This window comes from Colobus angolensis, unplaced genomic scaffold (genome assembly GCF_000951035.1).
Source record: "Colobus angolensis palliatus isolate OR3802 unplaced genomic scaffold, Cang.pa_1.0 Scaffold27, whole genome shotgun sequence".
In the NCBI taxonomy this organism is placed as follows: domain Eukaryota; kingdom Metazoa; phylum Chordata; class Mammalia; order Primates; family Cercopithecidae; genus Colobus; species Colobus angolensis.
Window position 1 is genome coordinate 14,178,390 of NW_012115932.1, and position 9,917 is coordinate 14,188,306.

The 9,917-nt window shown below is 44.3% G+C and overlaps 1 long non-coding RNA gene across 1 annotated transcript; it reads right to left on the minus strand.

The window, feature by feature from the left end:
- Positions 1-1,208: 1,208 nt before the first annotated feature.
- Positions 1,209-8,515, minus strand: LOC105515829. The gene is made up of 5 exons (XR_001002397.1): positions 8,116-8,515; positions 7,113-7,195; positions 5,838-5,984; positions 3,310-3,400; positions 1,209-1,641 (listed from the first exon to the last, which is right to left on the minus strand). It is a non-coding gene; the product is annotated as an uncharacterized LOC105515829 (long non-coding RNA).
- Positions 8,516-9,917: the final 1,402 nt, after the last annotated feature.

Sequence of the window (9,917 nt, forward strand, 5' to 3'; positions counted from 1 at the left end):
GCTTTTACACACTGCAGAAGTTTGGACAAAGTTGCAAAATCCTACACGAAGGGATATTTTCTTCTTCCTCTCATGTCCTTTGAAACAGATTCATTTCTCCTTTCATCTTTTAATGAAAATTTAGCTTTTCTTTCTGGCAAGACCTTAGGGTGAGGTTTAGAACAAATTTCAGTTAGGCAGAGAGAGTAAATGCAGTGTCTGGTTGTGGTAGAATCATTGGCTTTGGAATTAGATTAATGTGGTTTCCAATCCCAGCTCTGGCATATCTGTGAAAGCGTGACTTGCAGATAGGTGACCACAAACACCACAGCCATAACGACGATAACGTGCCTCATGCTGAGGTTGGACTATTTGCAAAGCACCTAGCTCAGCCCCTTTAGGCTCAAGCTTCATTTAATCCTCACAATGACCCCAAGAGGTAGTTTACATTTACAGAAGAGGTGGGTAACTGAGGCTCAGGCCCAATATGGTTAAGAAATGGAAATGAGTTTCCCCCCAGGCGAGGTGGCTTTGAAGCTGGAGCTCCCAGCCACTCTGACATATTGTTGTGTAATTATTGCTATTACTCTTGACAGACTAACCTCTCAGATAAGACTTTGCTACTTATATAATGCAAAACCTTCTCTTCCCAACTGGACTGTGATTTCTTTGATTAAAGTGTTTGCATCTCCTTCATCTCTGTATTTCTCACCCCCTCAATCCCAGTGGAAAGTGATTTGTACATTCTAGAGGTTCATGAAATATCAATTGACTGACATAAGTGGGCTTTGGAGAGCCTCCAGCTTTGGTTTTGCAACAGCAGACCTCTCTTTCCCTGTCTACTTGTCTTTTAAAAAATCATCTTACATATGATTGACCCTTTATAAAGGTAAACATTTCAAATGCAGAACATTCAGAAACTCTAATGAAGAAAAAAATGATTTATAATTCCACTACCAAAAGGTATCGTTTTGTCTGATTTCCTTTCAATCTGCCTGTGTAGAGATTTATGTTATTGCTCTTTACAAATGTGTATTTTTTACAATAAAAATGGTACATTTGCACATTAGGAATGGGGAAAAAAACTGAAAAATAATACAAGTTACTCAGAATATGACAACCAAGAGTTAGCTGTTGTTAACATTCTGACACACGTTGACTTTACTTCATGTTCCAATCTCAGGGAGCCTAATTATGAAGGTGTTTGTTCAGTTATTTTCAGTTTAAAGTTGAACATGGAAAATATAGGATTTTTTATTTATTCTTAATGGCTGCATGATATTCCACTGTGTGACTGAACCAAAAATCATTTATCCAGTTCCAAGTTGTTGGGCATACAAGTTGTTTTCAATAAGTCGCTTTATACATACCAGTGAAATAAACATCCCTGCTGTTGCTGCTGAAGGATTCTCTGGTCACGGACCAGGGGTAGAGGTAACTGGAGTGGGCCCACATGGCTCTCGGACTCCACAATCTGAGTTTCATCTGCCTTCCACTGTTGTTCTTTTCAGTAGGGGTCTGCCTGCATCACCTGTGCATCTGAGCCCATCCAATGCACTGGATTCATCTGGAGGATGAATATGTTTCCAGCAAGGAACTGACTTTGTGGGTTCCCCTAGGAATCTCCTGCAACTTTTCTAGTGTGTTGGCTTCTGATTTCTCCTGTAGGTAGACACAGAGAAATAGAGGGCAAAAAATAGAAAAAGAGACTTTTAAAAACTAATTTATGCACATAAAAAACATTCCAACAGTTTAGAGAGAGCAAGAAAGAAAAAAGTCATCTCTATTTCTCTCTCTCTTCCTCAGATGCCTTATTCCCTTCCTAGAGGCAGCTGTTGCCCAGTTTCTCCTGTTTTCTTCCAGAAGAGTCTGCAGTCACCTCTCTATCCACTCACACAATCATCTCTATCCACTTATTCGTTTGTTCAGCTATCTTTTATCGATTTATCTATGTAACTAGCTATTGATCCACCCAGTCATCCATCTGTAGAAAAATCAGGAATGTTTAAATGAGTAGTTATCACAAATACAGCATTTCAGAGGGGGCTTTAGAAGGTAGGAGCGTGGGTCCCCAGCTCACCACCCACCCACTTTGTAACTTTGGCCAAGAGGCTCTGCTGCTCTCGGCCTGTCTCCTCCTGTGTAAAATGAGGCCGACAACACTCCCAAGGGGCGGTGAATGTGCCCTGGAAAGTGGAGACAGGGAGTGGATAGAAAGGCCTGGAAAGGCCCGTGGAGGGTGCTGCTCTCCGCTCAGGCCTGCAGTGAGGGAAGACCCAGCATGCTTTTTCACCCAAATGAGGGGAGCAGAAGAGGGCAGAGGGAAGCGAGGAAGGTGAGGGAGTGCCCCCCGGCTCCCCTACCGCCTGGTGGAAGGGACAGGGTGATGTTTCATAAACATTACCTCTCGTGTTTTCAGGGAGATAAAGTGTTTAGTAAACGATGTTGCAGGAGGACCTGGCCTGGAGAGTCATCCGCATGACCACCACCAGGACACACGGCTGCCTGCTTGGACTGGCTTCAGGGGCCTCCAGCTCAGCTTGCCCAAAATACAGGAACCAGCAAGTGGAGCTGGCTCTATTTAGTGTAAATAGAGGCAAATACTCTCATGCTGAAGGACAAAGAGGTTATGCAGGAAGAGGGCCGGCAGCCTCCCCTGGTCAGGAGTCAAGGTCTATGGGCGCCGGTAGCCCAGCACTTCCACGTGGGGTTCAACTCTCTGGAGCTGGGGTTTGCCTCAGGGGTTCCATGTAGCACAACCCCACAGGGAGGCATTGACATAAAACACCATGGGAGTGGTGCCCCTGGAGTTGTGTAGCGGGTGCCTGGTGCAGGCACAAGGAAGTGGTCACCATTTGCTTACAGGGCCGACCATCTAGGATCCTAGGAAACCTGAACCGGCCACCAAGTCCCCTACCATCCACCATTTACCCTCCTCTCAACCACAGGAGGGCCCTTGGCTGCATCAGGTTGGCACTGGGCAGTAATGGTGTATTCTTCCTTATCAGAGTAAGACTTCCCTCCATTCCCACACAGTCGAGTCAAGGGTGGCAGCAGCACAACATGCTTTCCCTGAGCCAGTCCTCTCTGGACCCTTGCCAGGGAGCAGACACGTCACAAATGTACAAATCTGAGCTCAATGAGGAATGTCTTTGCTAACTCTCAGGGCCCCTGGGCATGGACAATGGACCAGACCCCATCCTATTTTCTTTTTCAATTAATGTTCCTGACACATTCATAAATGAGGAAAATCTAATACAGATTTGCAAAAATTGTGATACAATTGAAACTCTTGCATTTAACAATTTAATGCTTTCAACATACACTCACCCAAACACACTGACTTGGCAATGATATCGAGTCTGAAGTGGAAAGCCTTCATGAATATCAGGCCCAGGGCAAATTTCTCTCTGGCTCTACTCTGTCAAAGGAAATGAGAATTTAGCTTAGTAAGTGGTGATGTCCTCCTCACTGGAGGCATGTAAGCAGAATGGATACCACTGAGGGAATCACTGCATAGGCCTGAAGCTGTCTGGGAAATGTGAACTGCAGGACATCTCCAGCACCAAGGTATATTTGGTTCTAAATCTAGTTGTAGAGAGGTCCTGGCTGGGCACGACGGGTCATGCCTGTAATCCCAGCACTTTGGGAGGCAGAGACGGGTGGATCACCTGAGGTCAGGAGTTCAAAACCAGCCTGGCCAACATGGTGAAACCCTGTCTCTACTAAAAATACAGAAAATTAGCTGAGCGTGGTGGTGTGCTCCTGTAATCCCAGCTACTCAGGAGGCTGAGGCAGGAGAATCGCTTGAACCCTGGAGGAGGTGGTAGCAGTGAGCCGAGATTGCGCCACTGCACTCCAGCCTGGATAACAAGAGCAAGACTCCATCTGAAAAAAAAACAAAACAATCCTTCCTGCTGGGCTGAGCTGACTTGGCTGTGAGCAGAGGCAGAGTCTGGGAGGCACCCCACCCTGAGCAGCTTTCCTGGAACTGCATAGTGTTTGATGAAATGGATTGAAAACTCAATTTCCAACTCAGTGCCAATTTGGGGTCAAATGATATATTTCACTTTTGTCAACAAGCTTTGTTTTTCTGAGCCTCAGTTTCCTCATCTGCAAAATGGGAGTGATACTTCCTGACTTGCGGGGCTGTGGTAAAAACTAAATAAGATAGTGTATGTCTGGACCAACTCAGCATCAGGCACACAGTGAGCACTCACATACGTGGCGTGAGAGGTGCGAGGCACCCCCTGAACTAAAATACTAAATCAAAAAGCAGATATGGAGCTGGGCATGGTGGCCCACACCTGCAATCCCAGCTTCTCAGGAGATGGAAGTGGGAGGATCCTTTGAGCCCAGGAGCTTGAGTTCAGCCTGGGCAACATAGAGAGACTCCATCTCTAAAATAAAATAAAATAAAATAAAATAATTAAAGAAAAACAGATATGGGGAGGAGCTCTTTCTGGCTTTCCCTCCTGGCTCCAATTCCACAGCTCTGGAATCTGCACCTGGCAGGCCCTTTAGCTCTGAACTCAAGTGCCTGGCCTTATTCTGGCAGTGTTAGAAGCACAGGCTTGGGTTCTGGGGGATGAGTACAGGTAAGTGACCTCCCCTGGGATTTCACTGTGCTTCTGAGCACATACAGATAGACAGATAGTATCCTTATAATAATAACTATTATTTATGTGGCTCTTATTATTTGCTAGTTACTTTCTGTGTGCCCTTAAGCAAGGTACTTAACCTCTCTGAGCCTCAGATTCCTTATCTAGAAATCAGAGAAAATAATAATGCTTATTCAGAGTGATTGTGAAAATAAAATTAGCTCATACATATAAAACAGAACAGTGCTTGATGCACAGTAAATTCAAAATGTAAATATAATTAGCACTATAAATACATTGAAACAATATAAAATTAGTTGTTATTTGCCAGGCACTGTGCTATACACATATGCATGATTCTCAGAACAACCTTCAAGGTATCTACTACTATTATAATTCTCATACAACAGTGGAATAAACTGAAAAGTGAAGTAAATGTTGCCCTAGACCACTTGGCCAATAATTGGCACATCCAAAATTCAAAATTGATTGGCTCATTCCAAAACCAAGCTCCTAATTGTCATGTGCTTATTAGTGTGGAAGTAAGAGATTGTCAAATATTACTTCACACCCCCACTTCATTAGTTAAAAAATAGACAACCACAACCGCAATGATGCCAACAATTACAAAACTCATCTCCACAGGACCCCTCTCAAGCTACAAGCAGATGGCATCGATCCTGACTTTGCTGCCATGAAATTCCCTCAAGAGAGCCCCACATCAGGGCTCCTGAGTTTGCAGACAGTCATTAGATACATGCTTGCTTGGGAAACAGCTGCCCTCCACCCTGACTTCACAGCTGGGGAAACAGGGCCTGGAGAAGAGACTCATCTGATCCCCTCCATTTTATGCCGCTCCTTCCTCTTGCCCATAACACCACACCATGGAGCTTTGCCTCTCGGGGCCTATTCATCTCAAATCCTTTTTCTGATTAGCTCACTGTGCTGCCTGCCACCGAGGTTCTCATCAGAGCACTCATGGGGCCTTGGCTATTTAAAAATTCTGTTAATTCGAGAAGTCTCTGCCACTGCCCCTGCCAGCACCAGGCTCACCCATGTTTGGCTTTTGCATTCTGTGCTTCCTAATCCCATTTCTGGGGCTTAATTATGATTACACAGCTTTATTATGTAGAATTGATTTTAAGTAATGGCCCTAATTAAGAGTGAATTTTAATTAAGCTTAATTCAGAGCCTGCCTCCGATTGCCAAAGATTTGCAGCCTGAGAAGAGGAAAGGCTGCCTGTGCACAAAACTCACATGTGACTTTGCTCTTCAAGCTGCTGGGATGTTGCAGCCAGATGGGTTTATGCTATTTTCTGGCCTCAGGGTGCATTTCTTCACCAGGGCGCAGGGGGTATCAGCTCTAGTCCATCTTCCCTTCCATCCAGAAGCAAACTTGGAGCCCTGGCAATAAAAAAAACAGAAGTGTGGAGCCTGTAGCTTTGGGATGAATATCAATCACACCACCCACCCTGTTGTAGAAAATGAAGCTCATTTGCTTTCTTCCAACTGCTCATGAAACCCACTCCGCAGGTGAGAAAACCAAAACTCAAGAAGGCCAGGACACACACAGTCAGTGAGGGCAGCGGGAGGATTGGAAATCAGCTCTGCTCCCAATGCCTGTGCCCACTCTATTCCAACACAGCCTTCCGGTAAGTGGCAATCATCTCTGACTTTGGCAGAAACCAACCTCCTTGAATTTCCTGCCTGACCACCTAAGCCACTGCTTCCCCCACTTTAGAGGCTCATAGGCTGTGAAGGTGGGTCTTTTATGTAAAAGTGAAAAAAATCTCAAACCAACTTGTTTTCAAATGAAAATTTTATCCTATCTTTAAAACTGCTATAAAGCAAAAGTTGTCATAAAAATGTTAAAGAAGAAATAAAACAATGTGATGAAATCCAAATCGGAAACTATTACCTTCTAAAGCCCTAAGAGTAAGGCTTGATCTGTCTGTCTTTAAAAAACAGAGATGAGAAGGTAGTTCGACACAACAGCACCAGACTGAGATTTGGTCTCTGACATAATCGGAAAGACCGAAAAGGAGTTGGAAAGACAATCATTGTGTCACTCTGTGATACAGTGTTATTTAAAGTCGTGTCCAGGTGCCAGTTAAAATCGACTCTCCTTTGTCCAACACTTTCAGGCACACTGATCCAAACCAATTTAGCACAGGGTTCCGGGGACCTCTGAGTAATAATGCCCCTCAGCTGCCCTACAGAGGACAAGATTCTGGACAGAAATCCAGCTCCCCTCACCCACAGCCCTAGCCCAAGGACAAGATACGGGCATTCCTTTGGTGTTTCAAATAAAAACACAGTGGAATCAATATGTTCTCCAAGACCGGCTGGTGGAGGCTGTTCATCTGTGGAGGAGGGGCCTGGCCATCCGGTTCCTGAAGGCCTTTGCCACACTAGAATGTTTTATGATTCTGAAGTTCCCACCTTAGAAAATCACCCACTAAGAAGCCAAGCTCTGAAAACGTTTTGAGTTTTCTAGAGGGAAATGGAAAGTGAAAAATGGAATTCAATTACCTTGAAAATAAAAGGGGCAATTTCACTCACAAATGTTATACTTAAAAGCTCAATATGAAACAGGCATTCAAATAAGTCTCAGGCTAAGTTAAAAGAAAAAGGGGAAAAAGAGAAAATCATGTATTAATCCTCTTCCCTCTACTCCTTCTGACCAAGTGAGTCTTCCTTAGACTCAAAAAAGATAGATGGACTTAAAACGTGATTAAATAAGCATGTTATGACTTTAATAACCCAAGCCACAGAAGTTTTCTATTAAAAGTTGGGTATTTAGAAGACTCATTTGGTTAACCTAACTAGTCTAGTGACACAGAAACCGCCACATGCGGGGAGCTCTTCTGAGCAGAGCTGAAGCAGAGACTCCCTACTTTTCCCTCAGGGATTTGGGGGTAAAGTTACCATCAGACCCTTCAGTTCAGCTGAAAACCCTGAGATACCCAATACACTCCCATTTTCTACATCTAGGAAACATCACTAAAAGAGAGGAAAAGATAATAGCCTTGATTGAAATAGAAGGGAGTTACAGAAACTGACACCAAACAACACAACAGACATCATCATCCCGTCATAGCCACGATGCGCTCATTCTTTCTTTATGTCTTCATTCCTGCTAGGTCAAGGCAAGCCGTAGAAGTGGTTTTGTGACCACCATGATGGTTTCCCCAGGCAAATTTAGACAGCATATTTTCTCCTGCCACAAAAAAGCTACAGCCAGACTCTCCAGTGGTTGAATTCCTATTCTGCAAGTTACCAGCTGTGGAACTCTGTGCCTCAGTTTCCCCATCTGTAAAATGGAGATAACAGTAGCATCTACCTCATAAGATTGCTGTAATATTAAATGAGATAGTGCTTAGCACAATGCATAGAACATGGCAAGCACTTGGTGACCGATTAATGGTAAATAGTAATCCTGGCTCGAGCTTACTGCCATGGTTTATCTTAGCAGCTCCTGACTTGCCTGTTGAGAAAAAATGCTCCTACACTCAGAAGTATTCGGAAAACCTACAGCAAGGTGGTGAGAGACTCGACTCTCCAAACCTCTGAGGTGCTTTTCTGTCCTCATTCCAGTTTTCTGCCCATCACATTGGCCAAAGAGCTCTAGCCAGAGCTGAAGCCAGTGCTGATCACTTTCCTGAAAACCTGGCTGGCGGAGATGGGAGCGAATGTAGCCCAGGGAAGAGGTGTGTGTTCAGACCGCTTCCTCTTGGAAATCCATTTTGACTGTAGATCCAAAGAAAATCCTTCCAGGCTTCTTGTGCACATGCCAAAACCTGCACACATGTATGCATTTCTTCCTCTCTGTGCATCTCTCCTGCACATCTGGGCAAAAACCACTCTCTGCAGGTAGCATCTTGTGCGTGTAGCTGTCTGGCCCTATGATAAAATGCATTGTTTCTCTCCGAGTGAAGCTTAATGCACCTCAACCTAGGGATTTATACTAAGCAATAAAATCCACAGGATAGAGAAATGCAAATAGATTGTAGAATATAATATTATCATTGTCAACATAAAAGACTTTTATTTACTGCCCCCCAAAAGAAAATACACCATAGTGTCATTTGTTTCAGGGCATGCAAAAAAGGTTTCAACAACTAACAGGGCATGTTTCTGAGCAAAATATACCCCGTATATAATGTTGGAACACATAGTGTCAGTGGTCACTCGTGTGTCTGTGTTCTTGCAAACAAACCTGTGGAACTGAGTCATGGAAGGTCACTTCCAGCCTCCTCTCTGAGCCACTCAGCACCTACCTAGCTCTGTTCACAAACAAACCAGACAATCTAGACTTTATTTGAAGGGAGAGGCCCTCTGAGGCAGGCCATACTCCATCAGCACATCTTAGAATGAGGCGTTTGAGCAGTTGCTGACTTGGCTTCCTGAGGAACTAAACAGAGTTGTGATGGAGGTTGATTAAATGGATGGTCCATGCTGCTTTGGGCAAAGGGAAAACTTAAAGAGAAGATGTAGCAGAGCACGTGGGAGGCAACAACTCCATCTTTTCTCTAGGAGGTATCCCTACAACTCCCCCTAAATGCTCAAGGTCTTTCCACCACCGCTTTTGTTGCACAGGATATTGACAACTTACAAGACCAATTATTTTCACTGATTGGTTTGAATGATAAGTCTGTTGTTTTGTGTAGGGGTTTGGCTGTGATATCTGATCCAGTCCCAGCAATTGTTTCATTTCTGTCTATGAGGGCAAGATCTAAGTTTGCAAGGCTTAAAACAGCCATAATTACCTGAATGACATTTTATGTGAAAAATATATTCTAACTGGTTCTCCCAATAGCCCCAGGAAGTATACCCTAGGTATTACCAAGGCCAATTACAGGTGAGAGAAAAGAGGCTTCAGAGAGGTGAAATACATCGTCCATGATCACCCAGCCTGTAGGAGGGTGGCTCCAGAGGCCTCGGTCCTGAGCCCGAGCCTGTCCTGCTTAAGCTTACATCAGGGAAGCCCTTATGTGGCCCATGCTGGGTGCTCTGTCATGGGGACATCTCACAGGTTTGGTAGGTTTTATCACTCCTGCTTTACAGATGAGGAAACTGATACTTAAAAGAGGAAAAGTGTCTGCCCAAGTCACATAGATGTATATAGCTTGACTGGATTTGAACCTAAGTCCTGACTCCACCTGCTATAGGGTATAAAGGAGAGCTTGAAGGTGTCATGGTTATCCCCTTTACAGACCACCACACCCCCTATCACTGAGTGAGTTTTATAAGTTTCAGCAACCACATCAGTAATCTCATTTTGCATCCACATTCTATTTTGTCCTTGCAGCTCCCTTGGACAGAGAATGTACCGTG